This window comes from Ochotona curzoniae, unplaced genomic scaffold, assembly GCF_017591425.1.
Source record: "Ochotona curzoniae isolate NIBS_2020 unplaced genomic scaffold, NIBS_Ocur_1.0 scaffold_4701, whole genome shotgun sequence".
Lineage (NCBI taxonomy): Eukaryota > Metazoa > Chordata > Mammalia > Lagomorpha > Ochotonidae > Ochotona > Ochotona curzoniae.
In genome coordinates this window covers 19,316,824-19,338,482 of record NW_024467122.1, presented here as the reverse complement: position 1 = coordinate 19,338,482, position 21,659 = coordinate 19,316,824, and the positions used below count along the sequence as shown (strand labels likewise).

The following is a 21,659-nucleotide window of genomic DNA, read 5'->3' as shown; positions in this document are numbered from 1 at the left end:
AATGTCTATCCCTTGAGTCAAGAGAATTTTTAACTTTGAATTCCTGGCTCTAACCTTTGCCCTGGTACATGGAGGTCACCTAGACATTCATGGGATTAATCTTTTTTTTTTTTCCAAGAAAAATACATACTTGTATCAATATTTAAATGCCGTGGGAAAAGTAGTAGTTTTAGATGTTCAGGGCGATGTTACATTGGTAGCCAGTGTAACAGCGAAAACAAAAGTACATCCCAATACCAAAAGTAATCATTAAATGTAACTGTGAGTTATCTACAAAACTTAATTCTGAAGTAAACATCGAAGACACATTTTCTCTGATAAGAAATATCTAAAACAACCATCTTTCCTCAGTACCTCTTCCATCTTTTGTAGCTTTTGTAGTTTTCCAAATAAACTTATTCAGCATTTTATGAAGTTATAGTGGTTTATAAAACTAGTTGGAAGAATTTAAAGTATTTAAATAATATAAAAGTGTTTATGTAAAATTTACTTATATCAAAAATATTTACATGAATTTTGGTATGCTGTATACTAGAAAATAAACTCAAATGCATGTTTTTTGAAAATGTTTAAAATATTTTTCTGTTTATATTACTTAATTTATATCTATAACAATGTTTCACAATCTTTTTTCTGCTACATTTTGATGAGTGAAACTTTAAAATGTATCAGATTTAGGAACCTCTTCCAAGATAGTAACATGCAAGGGTGCTTCAAAAAGTTTGTGGAAAACCAGAGTGAAGAGCTAAGTTCATTTGGTGCAAAGAAATGAAAATCCATTCCTGTAAGAGTTGTTCAAAAAGGCAATGGAAAATGCGTCCAATAAAAACAAATGCATGAATTCCAAAGGTTTTTTTTTTTTTTTGCATCAAAATAGTTTCGTTCCATCTCCCCACAAACTTTTGGAGGCACGTTTTTCTTGTTAATTTAACACATGAATTGCTGGATTAACTCATTAATGCTCATTAAACTAATTTATTACTTAGCAACTAATATTCCATATGCATTTATTCTGATGCATTTAAAAGATGAAAGTTACAATAGTGTAGCCCCCCACTTGTAAATGACTACAATGTGAAAGATTACTGTTCACCAATCTTGGTGTTTTAGTATACTAGGTGCAGCTCATTTAAAAGACAGTCCCTGAAACACACTTGGTGTTCTGCTTTCCAGAAAAGAAGCATGACATCGAATCCCAAGGGTAGCATCCTTATGAACTGCCTACCTTTACGGAAAAAAAAAAATTGTAAAAGAATTATCAGTGGTGAAGGCAAAAGAGGAGTTCTCATCTTTGATTCTAACAAAAGGCTTAAGTGGGGCAGTCACTTGAAGTGCACTTCAAGCTGTAATGAATACAAAATTGTGGTGACACAAGGCATGGGGGGCACACTTTCAGCCAATAGCAACAGTTGTTTTTGTTTTGTTGTTTAATGCTCAAGAGCAGGGCAGTTTTGAAGTTGGCTTCCTTTGGTGGCAGTCAGGTTTTGGATCACGTGCCTTCTCAGGTGCTCATCTGCCTCTTCTCAGCTAACTGCCGAAGCAACACACACACACACACACACACACACGCACGCACGCACGCACGCGCCATAACTGGCCCGGTGGGGGCGTTTCTGTCACCCTGCCTAGGGGTCACTGGGTCAGCAATGTCAGTGGACGCCCTGGGAGGGCAGGAGCTCTGTGAGCCAGAGGGGCCGTGTCCAGTCCCCAGGAGCAGGCGTAGCTTGTCCCTTGCTCCAAACCCGACTGAACTTTTCCTGGCTTGATTCTCAGGACGATCACAGGGGACTCATTTCTGAGGGGGCCAGAGTCACAGACAGGGGCTGTAGCTAACTAACCGGCTGGAGAAGCCAGGGACAGCCGGGAAGGTAGGGCTTCCTCGGCGGCGCCCCTCCGCCCAAACCCGCAAGGCGCGGCGGCCCCAGGGCTGGCTGCACAGGTGGGTGCGAGGGAAGAGAGGTGTCGGGAAGCCTCCTCTGCTTCCTCTCGGAAGGGGCCACCTCTCAGTCCTTCAGAATTAGTCAAACCAAACACAGGTCAAACAGCCGCTTCCAGGGCGTCCCTGAGGGGCTGGGGCCCCACGAAGAACACACCATCCGGCCAAAGGGCGGCGGGGGTGGCGAGCCAACAGTGTCCCTTCGTGCCCCAGCTCCGTCGTACGGGGCAAGGCCTACCCCGCCACAGCCCACACCAAGCCTGAGGCTCTTCTTTTTGCTCAGGACCCTGGAGTTGGGGCTTCCTCCGTTAGCTCCCGCCCGACGCTCCGCATTTCCCTCCCCCCTCCTCGCCGCAGTACGCTTGGTTGGGTCCGGAGCAGGCCTGGCAGGCGCTGCACGTGCGGCCGAGCGCTCCAGCGGCTCCGCAGCCTCCACCGCCACCTCGGGGCGGGAAGGGGCGGAGCCTCGGGTGGGCGGAACCGGGGCGGGGCGGGGGCGGAGCTGCGGGGGCGGGGGCGGGGGCGGGGCCGGGGAGGGGCGGGGCTGCGGGGCGGGGCCGGGCCGGGGCGTTCGGCTGGCTTCCCCGGCCGAGGCGCTGAGGGGAGCTGTGGAGGGTTCGGCGCCGGCAGGAAGACGCTGGGGGCTGAGGCGAGTCCAGAGCCGGGTGTTGCGGGACTTTCTGCGAGGTACGAGCAGAACCCGGCGCCTGGGGTCTACCTGGACTCCTTGTCGCCGGGCCAGGGCTCTCGGGCAGCCCGCTGTGCCCCCTGCCGGCCACGCGACGGCGACGGCGGCGGCGGTGGCTGGACGGGATTCGGGGAGGGTTTCCAAAGTCGGGAGTCCCGGCAAGGCACAGCTCCCCTCTCGGCGTCTTTCTTCGCCTTCGCCCTGCGCTGGGCGTCGGGCAGCGGGCGGGCGGGCAGGTCGCCTGGCCGCGAGTCGGAGCTCGCCCACGCCGAGGCGGGAGGACGGGGCCCCAGGGCAGCGGAGCCCGGCAGCGGGGGAGGCGCGGAGCTCCGGGGCCGCCTGTGCGGCGAGGGTGGGGGGCCGCTCCGCGCCGGGTCCCTGTCCTCCGAATTTAGGAGCTCCCTGGCGTTTCCCGGGGGTGCCTGCCCGTGTCCGCCCGGACGCCGGAGCCAGCACCCGAGCCCCGCGTTCCCGGGGCGCCTGTGGGTGCGCGCGCGTGGGCAGGGACCTGAGCGCAGCGCTGCGTCTGCCCCCTTGGTCCCTGAAAAGTGCCCAGCCGCGAGGCTCGGCTGGGGGGTGAGCTGAGTCTCGTCGGCGCCCGAAGGGGCCTCGGTGTACCCCGGTAGGGGGCACGGCCTGCAGAATTTGGGTTCCACCACGCTCAGGCAGAACGCCAAGCAGAAGAGACCACCAGCGTCTGCTCTGGGCTCTGTCGGGAAGGACACCTAGGGTCCCCCCACAAACCTTGAGGAGTGCGAGGATTTGAACCCCGCCTGGCGTCCCCGGACAGTGTAGCCTAATGGGTGTTTTCTTAAGGCATGAAAAGGTGGCAAGCTGTCAAAACGGGCATATTTTAAAGTTGAAATGAAAGCCGGCAGATTTGTTTTCAGACCATGCGATGATGTGTAGACATTGTCCCAAAGACATTCCAGGTCCTTTACCGCCGCCCCCGCCCCTTGTTGGTTTAGTGTAACAAAAATATGTTTCTGCCAGTGTGTCTCTCCCGAGCTGTGCCCTGCCCACAGCCTGGGAGGAAAACTTTAGCCAGCGTTGCAGGTTGCCTTTAACTTTAAACGTACATACTCCAAGAAGAATGTGAAAAGAAAATTGTCTTTTTTGCTGGATTTTTCCATAGATGTGTCTTTCCCTTCTCTGGGACATGGCGGTGGTTTTGTTTTGTTCTAATTGGTTTGAGAAGCATCTCTTTGAATTCAGGTTTTTGCAGGAGATGTGCCCTGTTGCCACAGGGATGCGGTTTAGGAATTAGAGAACGCTGTTGGAGAAAGCTGCTAGTGGCTTCATTTTCCAGGAATGTAAGTCATTTCCTTTCTGTGATTTCAGGGAGTTGATACTTCACAGCATCAGAACTTGGTAGGGTAATTTTTGCATAATATATCTGTCATTAGAAAGCCATGTGACTTTTGAGTTTCCTTCTTGAAGTGTTGTATTACGTGCAGGCTCAGCCCTGTTAAGGGACAAGCAAATCTTTTCAGATTCTGGACCATCAGGAGACTATGGTGAAAAGTAGTTGTAGCAAGCAAGACGTACAAATGGTCTGGGGATGGAGAGTGGGGGAGGGTGGAGGACCAGAAGAGGCAGGAAAACAGATGCCTTCCTTCGCTGTTGTCCTTTGTAGCAGAAACTTCTAACACCTCATCATTTTCTTGGGGCGTGGTTTTGAGAAACTGGAGTTGTATGTTGAAAATGAAAACATTTGGGCAATATGATTGAACTGACGGTTGAATGCTGTTTTCAGTATGTTGGTAAACAGAGAGGGTTCATGTTTCATATAAAAATGACCCTTTGGTAGGAATTATTGGATGCAAATGGTCCCCCGGGGGATATCTAATATCCATTTATCTGCCGGATATCTTCTGCAGAAGGCAGACTGACTGTAATTTGAACTAATTTTCCACCCTTTGAATTGCTTGTAGGAACCCTGGCCCTCTGACTCTGAAGGGCCTTGGTAATAAGCTGTCCCTCAGCGTGTTTGTGGGGCAGATCTTCCTGTGTTCCCAGCCCCTCCTTTTTGAGGGCAGCAGGGGTAGGCTGCCAGCTCCAAGTACATCATTGGAATTTGCAGCTTTCAGATGCCCCTGGCTCTGCATACAGGGAAGTGCCAAAAACCACAACAGGCCCAGGAGAAGACACTGCCTTCGCAAAGAAAATGCAAAGAAGTGCTGGGGTAGTTTTTTAGCTACAAGTTCTTTAAATACTGTCATTCACCTGGGCTGGCAGAATTGAGGGACTGGAGAGGGCACTTGGTAGAGCATTTTCTAGTTTCTGGAGTTTGCTTCCATGTTTCCACGCTTAACTGTGTTTATAAAGCTTTTGGCTTTTAGAATTTATGACATAATAGACTATGTAACCTTTTGTGGCAGTTGCTGAGAATGAAGGATTCGCAGAATTGTTTTTGACTGAGCTGTCAGATTCAGACCTAGGTTAAAGGAGTCTCTTATCTCTACACTAACTTTTTTTTTTTTTGATAAAGCACTTCTTTGTCGTTTTCATCTTTGCTGTTGCATGTTTGATTTCTGAAGATGTGGGTTAAAAAAATAAAACCTGCAAACAATTATTTTATTACATGAAGGCTAGTACCAAGAAAAGATTAATCCAATCCAGATGTAAAAATGTATGTGAATTTTAAATTTGGATGATCTCAACAAGTTTTCCCTTCTGTTGATGAGGCTGCCTGGATTCCAGATGGCATTCACAAATTATCCCTTAGATAGTTTCAGAGCTGAGAACCCAATTTCATGGCTTTCCCTTATCATTTTAATAGTATCTAATGGGTAGGAAGTTTTCTGAATTTATGCAGAAATTATTTTTTTTCTTATTGATGCAAACCTCCAAAATGCTTCTGTGTAGTTGAGGAAACCTGTTCATAAATGGGAAAGCAGGAGCTATTTGGTATTGAATTCCCTTACTGGCAAAGCACAGAAGTTTGGGCTTTCTTAACTTTAGTTTTGGTTGTGATTACAGTCTTCAATGGCATCCTGGTGTAACTCACTTCGTGGTTTCAGGTGTAGCAGCGAGTTCCTGTGTGAGACTCCTTGTCCTCTGCCCGTCTGCTACCAGGTCACAGCAAACACAACTGCTGGATTTCCAACACTAGAACTAAGAAGAATCCTTGTTGCACACTTAAAATAGTACACTTTGGAAAAGTCTTAGTGTAATTGATTCTGCATTTTGGGAATTTGCTACATTATGATTATGTACAAAATAGTCAAGCCTAGACAGGGAGGAATAGGAAAGAATTAGTGAAGGAGTCTCACGAGTAATAAAGTTTTAGCTATTTTATAATATGCCTTCCCTAAAACCCAAGAAGGAGAATTAGCATTGTTGGCCTCTGTGGTTAAACCTTGATAAAGGACCTAGTTGAGAGGGCTCTCTTGAATCTCACCTTATCCTGAGGAAGAGACTGGGGAATAGAGGGTAGCTTTAAAAATAAGCAGAAACAGGTTAAAGGGATGATTTGAAAGGCGGGAGGAAGTAGGAGACTGGGCATTAAAATGCCTGGAATATGTAAGTTTAGAAGGGTAAATATTTAAAACATGGCTGAGAGGGAAAACTTTTTATTCAAAAGGAAATTATAGAATAGGATCTTTTTTTTTTGCTAAGAAGAAAGAATTACAGTGATTAAATTTAAGGTTCCCTCTTAAGCCTGCTTGATAATCATGCTGGAACCCTTGCCTTCCTGGATGTAGGACCACTAGTGGAATGCTAAATAATGTGCAGGGGCTGGATGCTTAGTAGAGCTCCCCCCACCGCACTCTGGGTTCTCCCAGGAGCTGCTTCCTCCTTCAAAGACTGAGAACATTTTTTGTTTAAGTGCTAATGGTCCTACAAATGTCTCATTAGTCCCCCATGTATGGAGAAAGTACGGAAGCCTGCCTCCAGTACTGGGATGCAAGGGGCTCTTTAATAGTAATAGCTGAAAGTTAGTGGGAAGTTGTGGGTAACAATAAGCAATGTGCCTTATGATGTTTAAAGTGGTTTAGTGCAGTAATTGCTACAAATGCCCATTAGTACACTGTCACTGCTACGCGTATCAAATGGAGAAGTCCTGCAGGGTAGCATACCGATCAAAGAGGGATTAGAGACCTCTGAGGTGAGGATAGGAAACAACTCATCCCCTGACAGCTCCTGGAGGAGCAAGATGGCTGGAAGCACCTTCCCAGGTGGATCCCATATGGTTCCTAGGAGAAGGCAAGGTGGAGTAGTCTGCATCCCAGCCTCTCCCTGGATGGCCCTCCCCTGCCTGTATAGCTATAGCCGGCAGGGCTCCATCTGGACAGCCAAGGATCTAGATGGAGATGTGGTTAATATGCAGATCCTCACATGAATTGGGTAACAAGAACAATTCTGATCCAGAGTCTTTTTGAAATTCTTAGTACTCCAAGTGGGTCATTCTGAGGTCTTCAGACTTTCTCAAAAGTAATATATAACAGTGTTTTATGTTAATTCATAGCCAATTTCATATGAGTGAAGGAGGAAATCCCCATTAAAAATAAGCAAATTTTGGAGTAAAACTTTTAAGAAACCCGGTGAAATTTCTCACTTATTGTTCTAGGTGGTTTTTCTGTCTGGACACATTGACTGAGATGTAGTTAATTGTCTCCCACATGTGGCAGCAGCTATGCCGTACTAGTGCAGTGGATAGCTGTTTTCCCTTTTAGTTCCTTTGGCTTTGTTTCTTTGAACTTGTTACCAAATTATTACTTACAGTCTGAAAAATGCACGCATCAGATAAGTGATCACATCTGGGCAGCTAACATTCTAGTCAAGAAACAGAACTACCCAACCCCAGAAGCCTCTTCTTAGAGTCAGCTCTGTTCTGACTTCAGTTTTCATAAATTAATTTTATTCTGTCCTCAGACTACATTTAAATGCCATCACTTGCAACTTTTAAAAATTGTGTATCTAGACTGGTAAAGGTAATAGTAGTTCCTTTCATTCTTATTTCTGTGAATGAGTATGCCCTGTTTATCCATTTTGTTGATGGACATTTGGGTAATGTGGGCCTGATAATATGCATAAGTAACCTTTTTATGACCCTAAATGATGTTGGGCACTTTGGGGTTGAGAGTATAACTTTAAGATTAAAAGAGGAAAAAATGGGGCCTGGCAGCGTGACCTAACGGCTAAAGTCCTCGCCTTGAATGTGCCAGGATCCCATATGGTTGCCAGTTCTAATCCCGGCAGCTCCACTTCCCATCCAGCTCCCTGCTTGTGGCCTGGGAAAGCAGTCGAGGACGGCCCAAAGCTTTGGGACCCTGCACCCATGTGGGAGACCAGGAAGAGTTCCTGGATCCTGGCTTCGGATCGGCGCAGCACTGGCCGTAGTGCTCACTTGGGGAGTGAATCATCGGACAGAAGATCTTCTCTGTCTTTCCTCCTCTCTGTATATCTGACTTTCCAATAAAAATAAATAGATCTTTAAAAAAAGAAGAGGAAAAAATGACTTCAGAAATATGATGTGAAAGAAAAAGTGCTATCACAAAAATACCAAAGGTTCTCCTCAGTCCCGGAATCTCAGGGATCCAGTTCGGAATATGGCCACTAGGCGTTCTGAAATTTCATGGAGAACTAGGATGAGAGAAGCATTCTTAGGTTACACCTCTGCAGGCCTCATTTTTTAAGAATATGTTTATCTTTTGTCTGAGAAACAGAGAGAAAGGCACTCAGAGACAAAGCGAACTCCTCAGATGTTAATGGCAGGCCAGACATGAAGTAAAGTAGTTCTTTCACCTGCCTAGCAGAAATCCAATTATTCAGAGCCATCATTGCTGCCTTCCAGGATCTGCAGTGGCAGGGGAGCTAGAATGAGGAGCCAGAGCAAGAATTATATCCAGTTACTCCAATGTGGGACACAGGGGTATATGCATGTCAACCAGGAGGCTAAATATCTGACCAGGAGGCCCTGAGGCCGTGTGTCTGATTGTCTCTCCCAGCTGAAGGAATTCCCAAGAATGGCTGTTGCTTCTGACTTGGCCTTGTCTCTTCTAATGCCCTCTGCTTGCAAGAGAGAGAGAGGAGTGCAGATCAGGACAGGCCTCCCTCTGTGTTGTAGGGAGCTTAGGGCCTGAAATGCAGAAGCTACTCTGTCAACTAAGCAGTTAACCCACTGGGATGTCACTGAATCACACCGAGGCAGCCCTGGCTCTGTTCAGATGGAATTAGACTTGCCTTAGACTTACGAAGTGAATCTGTAGCCCACTGGGCTGAGTTCTGCCTGCTCTCCCTCTGCCCTCCGTACATAGCTGTTAGGATTTGAGTCTTGGGTCAGGACTATAGGTGGTAACTTGCAGGTCCTTTGGATTTGTTTCATTTCTCATAAATAATCTAAGATGGGCCTTATTTTCAAATTATTGCTGATTGTTTTCATAAGAATAATTTATTCTTATGAAAATATTCCAAGATTTTTGAGGACTCCTCCTGCCTTTATGTCCCCCCCCCGTCTAAACATTTCCTTTTTTTCTGTTTTTTCCCACCTGCTTCCTCTACCAGTTAAGTTTATTTCCTTAAGTATCCTTGAAAATATTAGTTCTACCTACTGAAAACATGAATGAAATTCGAATGCAGGAAGTCTGTGGCAGTCCCCAGGAAGCACTCATAGTAAAATGTGCGATTATGGTTTTGCTGACAGATAGACTGGATAAAACAAAGTGTTTGCAAAGAAAAACTACTGATACGTTCTTTTCGTGATCCCTTGAAGAATTTGAAGGACATTTTTCTGGTTTAAGAAAAGATTCAGAGTTTTGAGTTATTAAAAAGATGAAGATAAAATTGTAGAGATTTTGTATGTATATAATAAATATATACTGTTTGAATAAATGAGATACTGTGTGTAAGAGAAAAATTTAGGTTTAGAAACTAAAATATGCTTGGCATCGATGCATAACCCTAATGAGTTACTCAGAAGAATTAAGTTACTCAGAAAAGAAGACAGCACTGACAGAGTTAGTGCATGCAGTGTGGACTGATGGTGAGGTCTTTGAGGGCAGTCCTTGCTACTCCAGATCCAGGCTTCATAATTCGCCACAGGTAACCTAAGGGAAAGGAATTAACACTCTGAATCTCCTTTTCCTCATGTGTAAACTGCAAGGTAATAAAACAACCTTGTGAATAGTATGTGTAAAACAATTAGTACAGTCTTTAGCATGTGGTAGGTAGTGACGTAATGTTAACTGTTGCATAAGACAAACAGAAATGGTATAAGGCTTAGAGCTTCCTTGGTGATCCTTGAGCCTTTGCTCATAAGCAATGTGTAGGATTTTATTATATGCAGAGAGAGATGACACTAAGCAGGCAACATACCCTAGGGTTTTTTCAGTTATGGGTATTGGGCAGTTGATGTTGCTGCACTAGGAACAGCTGGCCTGTCCTAGTGATCGCTAATTGATAGAGTTACTCTTCAAGATTTGCTGCTGGTTTCCAGCCATCTCAGTTCCTAGCTTCGGCCTACTATATAATTGTTTCTTTGTAGATGCCTAAAAGCAAATCTACAGACTTAGAGTGATTGATGTTGTGTAAAGTACTGTTAAAGAGTACCAGTATCGCAAGTGTTTCTGCTCTTGTATCCTGTAGTTTTATGAGTGCTTTTGAAGAAAGCCACTGTTGCTGGTATGAGGCAATTGTCTATTCCTCCCAGACCCACTCCCCCAGTTTTGGCCCAGTTTACATAATGTGTGGGTCAGACCCCTTTAGGAGTTGCCGTCATGAGGCCCAAGGTTTAAGATTTTAACCCATTTGTTTAAAGTAAATTAATAGTCTGAAAGTTTCAAAGGGAGCATTAAAAGAAAAAAAAAAAAAACTACACTTAAGCACATTAAGAAGACATTTACATATAAACAGTGTAATTACCAGCTCTGCCAAAATAGGCATGGGGTCCTTTGGAAGAATCAGGCTGCATCTTTGAGATCCATTCATTAAAGGAGAGGGTACCCCAGATGACCCTGTTCCCTGTTGCTGATGAGTGTGTGAGATCTTGAACTTAGTAAACCTAAACCTAATACATTAAGCAGTTTCCAAAGTCTGCCAAAAACAGATTTTATGTCTTTTTGAAGTGTACTATGATGATACTTTGTACAGTTCCTGCCAAAGCATTCAATGTCTGGACAGGGAGACAGAATACATGTGTGCTAGAGGTGTTAGATGTCAGTGTTGAACTGAACCCTGGTTTTAGGGTACAAAATCAGTGAGGGCTAAAGGTTAAGGTGTCCCTAACCTGCCTGGGCTATTAGTACAGTCAGGCTAAGTTCTTTCCATCAGTCAAGTACAGAAGAGCTTGTTTAAAAGCAACAGATATGCTCAAGATCAACTGAAAAGTTTCAGAGATTAAAACAATCATTAATATGAAGCTGCAATTATTATAATTCATTTTGCTTGTTCATTCAACATAACCTGTGCTTAGTGTAATGTTCATACATTAATGAAAAAAATAAAGAAGTCCTGCTTCCTTATAGCTTATTTTCTGTTAGCAGACAACAAAGCTAACAAAGTAAATTCAGTAGCCTTTTGGAAGGTACTAAGTGTGATTGGCAGAAGGAGGAATGGAGCAGGCTAATGGATGTTAGGAGCAAGGGCTTACTAAGGATCCTTCTTGAAGGAGGGAGTCCCTGGAGGCTGGGAAAGTATGTTCCTGCAAAGGAGTTAGAGGTGGCTCCCCAGGCCCTGCAGGGCACAGTTAGCTGGAGGGCACATGTGGGTGGCCCATCTGAACTGATAGAAGGCCTTTGGTTTCACTCTGAAGGAAATGGGAGCACTGGAAACTGGAAGACCAGGGTGAGGTGGTCAGACTGCGTTTCAGTAAAATAACTGGCTGCTATGTTGGGAATAGGAAAATGAAAACGAAATAGGGACCCAAGTGATGCAAATGTTAAGTGATGGAGAAGATGGTGAGAAATCCCCAGGGACATGTGTTTGACTGCTAAGTGGAGTACTGGAGTAAACAGTTGGCTGTAGGAATCTGGAGGTTAGGGAGGAGCTCCAAATAATGGGGGACACAAATTTGGGAGTTGGCAGCAGAGAATGAGTTCACAGGCAGAGAAAGAGGTCCATGGATCCAGTTGGGGCATAACAGTGTTTACAGTGTGTGGAGAAGAGATGTTTCAAGTAATGCAACAAAGTATTTTAGGCCAAAGGAATTCAGGCATGTATTTCCACATAGTGAATCCAGTTAATTGTCTCCATTCCTTGAGGGAGCAGCATTATTGTTAGAAGATAGTGTTAACTCTGTAAAAGGAGGGAACTTCAAATTGTTCTGATTTTGATGCTGGTATTGAACTAAACTAAAGTTGTTTAATGTTTGGTAGGGGTGGAGCGAACCGTTTTTCTGTCAGAGCTGTTTGGAAATTTATAACATCATTTTATGGGCCATACAAGATTATCAGCTAAAACTTAGCCTGCTATAGATTTATCAGATTTCAAGTTGTGACTGTGATTTTCTTGGCAGGGCCGGACCAAATTGTTTTCTTGGCTTTATTCAGCCTGCTAGCCAGGTGTTTCCCTCCCTGGCAGTTTAGAGGTTGAGTTGTAAGGAAGTAGGAGGGAAACCAAAAGAATGGGGGACATTTACAGAGTGTCGCTGAAGTGAAGTCAGAGAGCCTCAGAAGTGAATCCACAGCATTGTGCCGTGCTGTGAGAGGCTGAGTCTGGTGAGGACTAAGCGCAGCTCGCTGGATCTAGTCTTTTCTGCTTTCTCTGGGCAGTTGGGTGGAGGAAAAAGCTGGGTGCAGTGGGTTCAGAAGTAGTTGAAAAGTGTATGAAATGTAACTTCCTTGCAATTTCATTTTTTTCTATTACAACTATTTAATATGGGATGTTTATACAGTTTAATATGTATGATAGGATATGGGTGGAACATTGTAATGTAGAATGTCATGGCCCTGAGGGTCTTCAACAGGCTCTGTTAGGAATGGAAGCCTTCAAGCTACCCCCTTGACATTGGCAAGGCACTAATGTGCATATCGCAGTCTGTTTATTTTGAAATTGAACAGGACTTCTAATACAGTGTTTGAATGTCTTTACCTAAGAACAATGCCCTGAAAACTCCTGCACTTGTGTTAAGACATTTTTCTTGGGGCTGGCGCTATGGCATAGCAGGCATCCCATATGGGCACTAGTTTGAGTACTAGCTGTTCTACTTCCTTTCCAGCATCCTGCTGCTGCACCTGAGAAAGCAGTGGAGAATGGCCCAAGTGGGAAGAAGCTCGTAGCTTTGGCAAGTTGTTATGGACATTTGGGGAGTGAATCAACCTATAGAAGATATATCCTGATATTCTCTCTCTCTCTCTGTAACTCTGCCTTTCAGATAGATCAATAAGTTAATCCTTTTGGTTCTCATGAGGATGATGTGCTTTTTTAATGCAGTCTGTTTATCTTTTTTGTGTGGAAAGTGAGACATTCCCTTGAAGTTGTCAATATAGTGCAATCTGTACCTTTTTTCAGTGATGGTAGCAGTCAAGGTGACTGGGCCACACCGTGAAGTGCTCTCATGATCTAAAAACAGTCATGCAAAGAGTGGTTGTCTCATAAGAAGAGTTATCAATAATCAGAGAAAATTAATGGGAAAAAATGCTTCTTTAATACTTCTCTGTACATTTAACCCTTCATGTGCCTATTAGTTCAGCTAATTACAGATTGGGAATGTTTGAGGAAAAAATTTTATCAGTAATGAACATATGTGACTTGTCTAGTCATTGTTTCTTACATAGTACAGTCCAACAGCTATTCACATAGCGTTTGCATTATATCAGATATTCCAAGTAATTTAGATGTAATTTAAATAGGAGGCACTCTGGAGGTTATATGCAAATACCAGGCCATTTTATGTCTGCGTGGAGAGTCCTCCAAGGTTGGTAACTGTGGGGGGTCCTGGAGCCAGTGCCCCTGGGATACCCAGGGATGACTGAACTTTGTTGATGACTTTCATCGTGAAAGATTTCAAAGCATGTGATTAAGTAATTTTCATAGTTCTGTGTCTTATATCATAATTATGCACCTAGAATTTTCTCTTCTGGATAGTACCTTTGAATTCTAATGCTAGCTCTCTGTAATACTATCATCAAAATGAATCAACAGGTCTCCCTCTGATACTAATTATCTTTTCCCTCTGTAAGCTTATTAAAATGCTAACACTTAGGCCTTTAATACCTAAGTAATGTTTTTGGGTCATTAAAAGCTTAGAACTATTGGTAGAATTGAAATTGTGTTACACATGTTTGAGTGTTGTTTGGTACAAAAAAGTCTAGTATTAGTCTTCAGAAAGTTCCTAATTATGGGAAAATGCAGGAGAGAGCAAGGAGATTTTGCTTGTGGTGGGCTATGGCACATGTTTTCTGAGAAGTAGAGCTCCGTTTATTATGTGTGTGTCTAGTGGGTTATGGCATGCACACATAATGTCAGCATTCTCTTAGCTACAACTATGTCAGCACTGTTTTATTGGTGTCATTTTGAATGTTTTTTCAGCTGCAACTTATAAGTCATTCTGTAGTTAGTTGCATGAATGTAATTGGCTTGTAACGGAGAAGCACTCACAGAAGGCCAATGTGAAATGGTTTGGCAGTGTTTGGTGTTCCATGATAGATAGCACAGTGTGTAGAAGTATTACACTAAGCAAATTTTTAAACCAGTGCTGGGTCTGTGAAGTCAGTGACTCCAGGAAGAAGTCCCAATCTCTCAGCATGGAATCCACCATAACAAACCAAAGTTCCAAGCCTGTGACCCACCAGCAAGATTGGTTACATATGGACTTGTTTTGTTTTTAAAGAGATATTTATTTTACTTGAGGGGCCCTGCGCAGTAGCCTAGTGGCTAAAGTCCTCACCTTGCACACGCCAGGGTCCCATATGTGTGCCAGTTTGTGTCCTGACAGCCCCACTTCCCATCCAGCTCCCTGTTTGTGACCTGAGAAAGCAGTTGAGGATGGTCCAAAGCCTTGGGGCCCTGCACCTGCATGGGAGACCTAAAGGAGGTTCCTAGCTCTTGGCTTCAGATTGGCTCAGCTCTGTGGGTTGCGGCCACTTAGGGAGTGAACTAGTGGACAGAAGATGGTCCTCTCTGTCTCTCTCCTTTCTGTATATCTGTCTTCCCAATAAAAATCAATATATCTTTTAATATACATTTAAAGATATATTTTAATATATCTTCAAAATATAAATATGTTTAATCTATATAATTATGTACATAAATGTCTATAAAAATAAATCTTTTTTAAAAGATATATTTATTTTACTTGAGAGTAAAATTTTACATGAACAAGAGGAAGAGACAGAAATAGAGGGAAAGATCTTCCATCCATTGTTTCACGCCACAATCCAAAGCTGGGAGCCAGGAGCTTCTTTCTATTCTCCACATGGAGGAAGGGGCCCACAACTTTTGGCCATCCACTGCTGTTTTCCCAGGGCATTAGCAGGGAGCTGGGTCAGAAGTGGAGCAGACAGGACTAAAACCATAGAGGATGCCAGGGCCACCAGCAGAAGATTACACTGCTTTATCACCATGCCGGCCTCTTGTGTTTGTTTTAATACAATGTTGAAAATATTTATTTGCCAACATTTAAAAATCAAGGCATTTTGCACTACAAAAAAAAGAACTGTGTGCCTAACTCTTGACATGAAAGGCCTGGCCGTGATCTGTTGGAGTAACCTACCTACTTTACATTAGGTATATATTCTGCCAGCCCATCCCACCACTTCAGTACCCAGCACCCAGCAGCGATCCTCCTCCAGCCAAGTGGTTCTTGGCTGTTATGGAATAAAATCTAACAGGGAGAACTTAGTGACATTTCCCTTTTTGTGGTATAATACAAATTTCTTTATTTACTTCTTTATGTGTGTTTTCATTATAATATATTTTCTGTTAAGGAGACTCTGGAATATATTTTAAATTGCCAAGGGGATGGGAAAGGGTAGAAATTTTGTTGCAGCTTTTGCTGGTTCCTTAGTGTGAGCTGAATTGCATTTCCCAGTGCCTGCTGCCTGAGGAGCAGGATGTGCTGCTGTGGTTCCCCGTGGTGGTGTCTTCTCATCTGATGCTGTCCATGTTAGAAGTGGTTGTCAGTTTTTCCTGTCTTGACAGGTATCCAGTGAGGACAGACTTGAAGACAGACAGGTTGTTTGTTTATACTTCTCTCACAATTCTTTATGGTACCTAGAACATCATTGGCTCTTGATAAAAACGCAACAGTGTCACAGCTTTATTTTTTTCTGATCTGTGCAGGGTAAAGGGTATGAATGTTATCTGAATGTAAACCTTCATCAAGCCAGGTATGACTTGATGTACTGTGAAAAATCTGAAACATGTTAATGAAAATCCCATGCCCCTCTCACATGTCTAATACTGGTATAAAATGTAATTCTTCCCGTAACAGTGATGAGTTTCCAGCTTTCATGTTGGCATTGGTGTCTGTGTGTGTGTTTATGTGTATTGTATATATAAATTCCCAAGATTATAGAACATGTAAAATTTTACAATTATTCAGTTATTTGAAAGAATGATTGGGGAGAGCAGGGATTGGAGACAGCTGTTCATCATCTAATTTATCCCCTAAATGCTCACCACATTCAGAGCTAGATGGACCAAAGCCAGCAACTGAGAATTCCATTCATTTGGTAGGAACACAAATACTCAGGCGATCATCGGCTATCTTCCCAGGCACATTAGCAGGAAACTGGATTGGAAGCTCAGAGTAACCAGGGCACGATGCAGGTACTCTGAAATGGAATACATTTGTTGCTGACTGATTAACTCACTGCACAATTCCTGTTCCTGAAAACACAAATGGTGTTCCTTAAATTCTAAAAGACAGTTACAATAAAGTTCTTAAAATTACCAGCAGTGTGTGGCAATAGAAATTATCAGTGATTTCTCAGTGCAAGAAGGAGAAAGAGCTTGACATGCCTTAGTTGGGGATTTCTTCCTTGTCGCCATTGGAGGATCCTTTTTGGTTCCTTAACCGCGAGGTTTCTGAGAGTGTATCGAAGGTCTGTTAGGTCTGCTGTGCAGACATTTCTTTTGCTTTCCTGAGGCTGGCCAGGGCACTCACTGGAAATCCTGATTCAACCATCACTAAGGTTTGCCGCCTTTTGTTGTTGAGCTGTACATTTTCTTAACTTAACATAGACCTTTGTCCATTTGACCTGATGGGCTTGGCCCTGTGGCCTGAAAATAAAATGGTAACAGATACTGTTTTTTGTTATACCTGAGTTTTATGTTAATCTTTTTTTTTTTTTTTCAGTTAAGAGGAGGAAAAGATGAAAGGGCTGAGATTGTTTCTAAATGAAAGTCTTATGCTGCTTTGCCAGCCATCTTCTCCACTGCATCCTTGGCTTGTTGGGAGATCTTTGTATCAGCTTCCCCTGACTTCTATTCCTCAGCTCTCTTCCATCTTCTGTCTCTTCTTTAGCTGAATGCCTGTGTCTTTTCTAGTATAGGTTGAGAAAAAATGTCTGTGGTATGGCCTATATTGAGAGCAAGGGGCTAGTAGAAAATTCACTAAAATGTGTGGAAATTCTTTGCCCTTCATAATTTGTAAAGAAAACGTGATTTCTCTGTGTGTTTCCTCTAAGAATATTAATAAAGTTACACTGTAAATATAGCTGCATGCATTAAACCTTCAGCGAATCAGTGAGAAGTTTAGCTCAGGAAAATATTAACTATTAAGAGTATTTATGAAAGCCCACCTGTATGTCCTCCAAGTCTGACATGTGAGCACAACATAATTCTTTTCATGGTAGTGTTTACATGTGTTAAAAATAAAATTACTTAACACATAGAAATTGAGTTTTTGTTTTACCAGTGTAATATAATGCAGCACATTTTCCACAAAGAAGCAAATCAAGATGTCATTGATCAGGTCCATAAGGAATTTTTTTTAAAACCCTGCAGATATTTTGTTGAACTATTTAAAAAAGAAAAAGAAAAAGAAAACTTTGAGAGAGGCAGACACAGAGATCTTCCATCCACTGATCCAGTGTCAGAATGCCTGCACAGCCAGAGCTGGGCCAGGATGAAGTGAGGGACCAGGAACTCAGTCCAGGACTCCTGCTTGGGGGACAGGAGCACAGTCTCTTAGTCATCACCTCCTGCTTTCCAGAGTACACACCTTCCAACAGGAAGCTGGAACTTGAAGCAGAGCCAGGGTATGGGATGTGTCACAGTAACCTACATGTTAATTGACTGCTGATTACTGTCAATAAGAGACAAAAGAATAGAGAATTTGTTGGAGTGCCAGTCTACTGCACAGCTGCTTTCTTTGGGTTTCAGATCATGGGAAGAGATTCTGCTCCTCTGAAACCATACCCAGGTAGTCGTGTGGACATGCATAAATGCACATTTGTAGCATAAGCATTTGCAGTCAGGATTTCCTAGCACAATAGAGTTGATGGGATGTGCATTTAGATATGTATAGGAGGGGTTGTTGGAGGAATTGAATCATGTAAAAATGGCAGCTGAAAATTCCTGCAGAGGATCATTGGCAGGATGGAGACCTGGATGCTCGTAGCACAGCTCAGCTCAAGTCAGCGGGTCTCAGAACCATGACAGTCCAAAATGGTATTTCTCAGTTCAAGGCCAAAAGACTGAGTGCCAGCCTCTGGGCTTCTGAGGTATCCAAGCCCTGATTACAAAGGGCAGCAATTAATGTCCAAGTCAGGAGCCAGGCATGTCCTGACTGTTAGTGAGAGAACAGTTTATCTTATGCATTTGTTCTCTGTAGATCCTCCTGCCCATGATGTCACCATGTTGAGGTTGGGTTTTTCCACCTAGGCCACTCAGACTCATATTAATCGCGCCTGGAAATGCCCCCAGAGATAGAATCCAAAATAACGCTTTTCCAGGCATCTATGTCTTACTGCCGAATTAACTGAATAAAAGGACCATTGCACACAGCTTTTGTCAGTCCACCCAAGAGGGCTAGAGCCTAGTAAAGATTAAGCACCATGAATTACATAGATCTTTCCCTTAGAAATTAAAGGGAGGTGAGCATCTGTTTCCTTCTGTGAGATTTTCTAACATTGTACTACTTTATGTGACATTTTGTAGTTTCAGCTGGATTTTTTACTTCAATGATTTTATTTGGTCCTTGAGGTAGCAGTCTGTTTAACAAAGAGATTAAAATGTGAATCATCTGACCCCTCTTTGCCTGAGAGATTGATAGAATTAGGACACAGTGCTCTTTTTAACGCCCAGACCTGTACTGTGTTGTGTTGCTACTGTGGTCTGTCAGTGAAACGCTTTTGAAGTCTTTGCCAGGTTCTGGTGCCACATCTTTATTCCTTGTCTGCCTTTTGATACCTTTTCCAGTCAGTTTTAGTTTTGAACCAGATGCTGAATCAGCTTGTATTCTTCATTCGCACATGTTGATTTTTTTTCATAAGAAAGTTCTGTGTGAATCTGAACTGTGCAAAATCATCTTTTCAAGCATATTTCTCTTCCCATGAAATAATTTCACTTGACACCAGAATAGACCTCATTAGATTTTCTCTGTCACAAGCAGGATGCATACAGAGTATCATACTGTCAGTCATGTTTTAGAGTAGCAGTTACCTTGGAAAATTCTGTTTGTGGGATTGGTTAGAAAAGGAAAATTAAAATCAGTGTTTTGGAATGATTGCATAATTATATTTAAGGGTGAGACATAAAGAAGGTGGCTTGATTTACTCTGCAAGTTTATAAACTTTAGGTTGGAATGAAGAAGTTACAAAGTTCCAGTGAAATATTCCTGTTGATTTATGGAAACAAATCTGATATAAGCCTTTTTACAGGAAGTTTACTCACAAAATCAAATTTAGCACAATATTTGCATTTTTTCATTCAATCATTTATGTGCCAGGTGCTTTGTTGGCAATTTAGTGATGAGCAAATCATGAGACAAAAGGCTAAATTACAGCTAACTCAGAGAAACAAGGAAGCAGTTAAACCGTGTCACAAGTGAAATAGTGCCTGTTTAAGATTCTCTTTCTGGTTTTTAACAAGAAATGTTCTGTATCTCAAGCTTTCTTACTAGGTAATGCTTTAGCAAACATGGGAGACCAGTTTTGGTTCTGTTGAGTGGTGTTGAAAAGTATAGTCTTGGGCTTGGCACAGTGGCTCAATTGGCTCATCTTCTCCTTGCGAAGTACCAGGATACTATGTGGGCACTGGTTCATGTACCCTGGCAGCTCCACTTCCCATCCAGCTCCCTGCTTGTGGCCTAGGAAAGTGGTCTAGGACAGCCCAAAACCTTGCGACCCTGCACCTGTGTGGAAGACCTGAAGGAAGCCCCTGGCTCCTGGATTCACATCGGCTTGGGTCCAGCAGTTCTGGCAATTTGGGGAGTAAACCAGTGGAAGATACTTTGCCTCTTCTCTCCGTAAATCTACCTTTTCAATAAAAATGAATAAAACGCTCCTTACAAACATAAAAAAAGGATGGTCTTATTTTCCAAATCATTGTGATTTCCTGCATTTTAATTACAGTGTGTAGCTTAAATTGTCCGAATCCTTGAGTCTGACCAGCTTAGCTAATTTGTATCATGTTATTTTGTTTGTGCCTTTCTTTTTGTAAAGTGCTTGGTAACATCTTTGGTCTAGATGCAAAGATGCATACTGCACTGTATCTCCACATCTGATCATATCAGTCTCCACTTTACTTCTATTATACATCTCCTTAAATACAAAGCCAGAGATCCATTAATTTTTAAAGAAGATAAATTACAATAAAAATTATATAGATTTTAAGTGGGTTACTTAGTGTGTTTTTCCAGTTGTGTATAATCAAACACCCCAGAAAGGATTTTGAACATTTTTGTAAGGGCCGCTGATTCTCCACAGCCCCTGTTTAGTCAGTTTACTGCTTTCTCACCTTTCCTGACTTTCTTGTCTGGCTTTTTTGTTTGCCATGATGTGTTTCGCCCATCCTGTCACACACATAGCTGAGTTATGTTCAAGTGTCAGAATTTGATTGTTCACTTGCTTCATAAGCATTTGGATTGTTTCCATTTGTGGCTATTATAAATATAATTACATGAACATTCATGTAGAAATCTCAGTTGAACATGTCTTCCTTTCTGAGTGCCATGGTAAGTAAGGGTTTAACTTAAAAAACAAGATTTATATTTTTTTTATTGGAAAGGCAGATTTACAGACAGAAGGAGAGACTAAGATCCTCCATCTGGTGGTTTACTTCCCAAGTGGCTGCAAGGATCAGAGCTGAGCCAGTCCAAATCCAGGAGCTTAGAACTTCTTCCAGATCTCCCTTGTAGGTGCAGGGTCCCAAGGCTTTGGGCCGTCGTCGATTGTTTTCCCAGGCCACAGGCAGGGAACTGGATGGGAAGTGGAGCAGCCAAGATATAAACTGACACCCATATAGGATCCCAGCATGTGCAAAGCGAGGACTTATAGCCACTAGGCCACCATGCTAACCCAAGGGTTTAACTTTGTTAAAAGAAAAAAAAGATCAATTTTTTTTCCGAAGTGACTAAACCATTTAATAGTCTTTAGCATGAGTCTTTGAATGTTCTTGTTACAAATTCACACCAACACTTGGTATTGTCTGTCTTTTTAATTTTAGGCATTCTAGCAGATGCATAGTGATGTCTGTGATTTTTATTTTGGTTTTCTTTTTCTAATGCTTGCCGTTATTTTACATGCTGATTTGCCATTTGTATGTCTTTTTTTAGTGATGTATTTTAAGGTTTTGAGCATATTTTTAGATTTTTTTTCTTTTTACATTATAAAAGTTATTCATTTACATCTGTAATACATATATAGTTTTTAAAATGTTTTTCCCACGCTGAGAATCCCTTGTATTGTCAGGTAACTTTCAACAGGAAGAATTAGTTTTTTGTTTTGTTTGTGACTCATATACTATATTACCAAGAAAGCCAAAATCACAAAGATTATCTCCTAAAAGTTTTCTGTAAGTCCTGATGTTTTAACATTCCAGTTTGGATATGCAATTCATTTAGAGTTAGTTTCTGTTTAAGTGTTGAAATAAGTTGTTTTCCATTTAGATGTCTCATTACTTCAGCAGCATTTGTTTCACATTCAC

The 21,659-nt window shown here is 42.6% G+C and overlaps 1 protein-coding gene across 3 annotated transcripts in view; it reads left to right on the top strand.

The window, feature by feature from the left end:
- Positions 1–2,554: 2,554 nt before the first annotated feature.
- The window catches only part of FRMD6 (FERM domain containing 6), a 91,680-nt gene continuing 72,575 nt past the window's right edge, over positions 2,555–21,659 (top strand). For all 3 annotated transcript variants that reach the window (XM_040969898.1, XM_040969897.1, XM_040969895.1), the window contains exon 1: positions 2,555–2,623. The gene's annotated coding sequence lies outside the window, so the exon portion shown is untranslated. The remainder of the gene's footprint in view (positions 2,624–21,659) is intronic.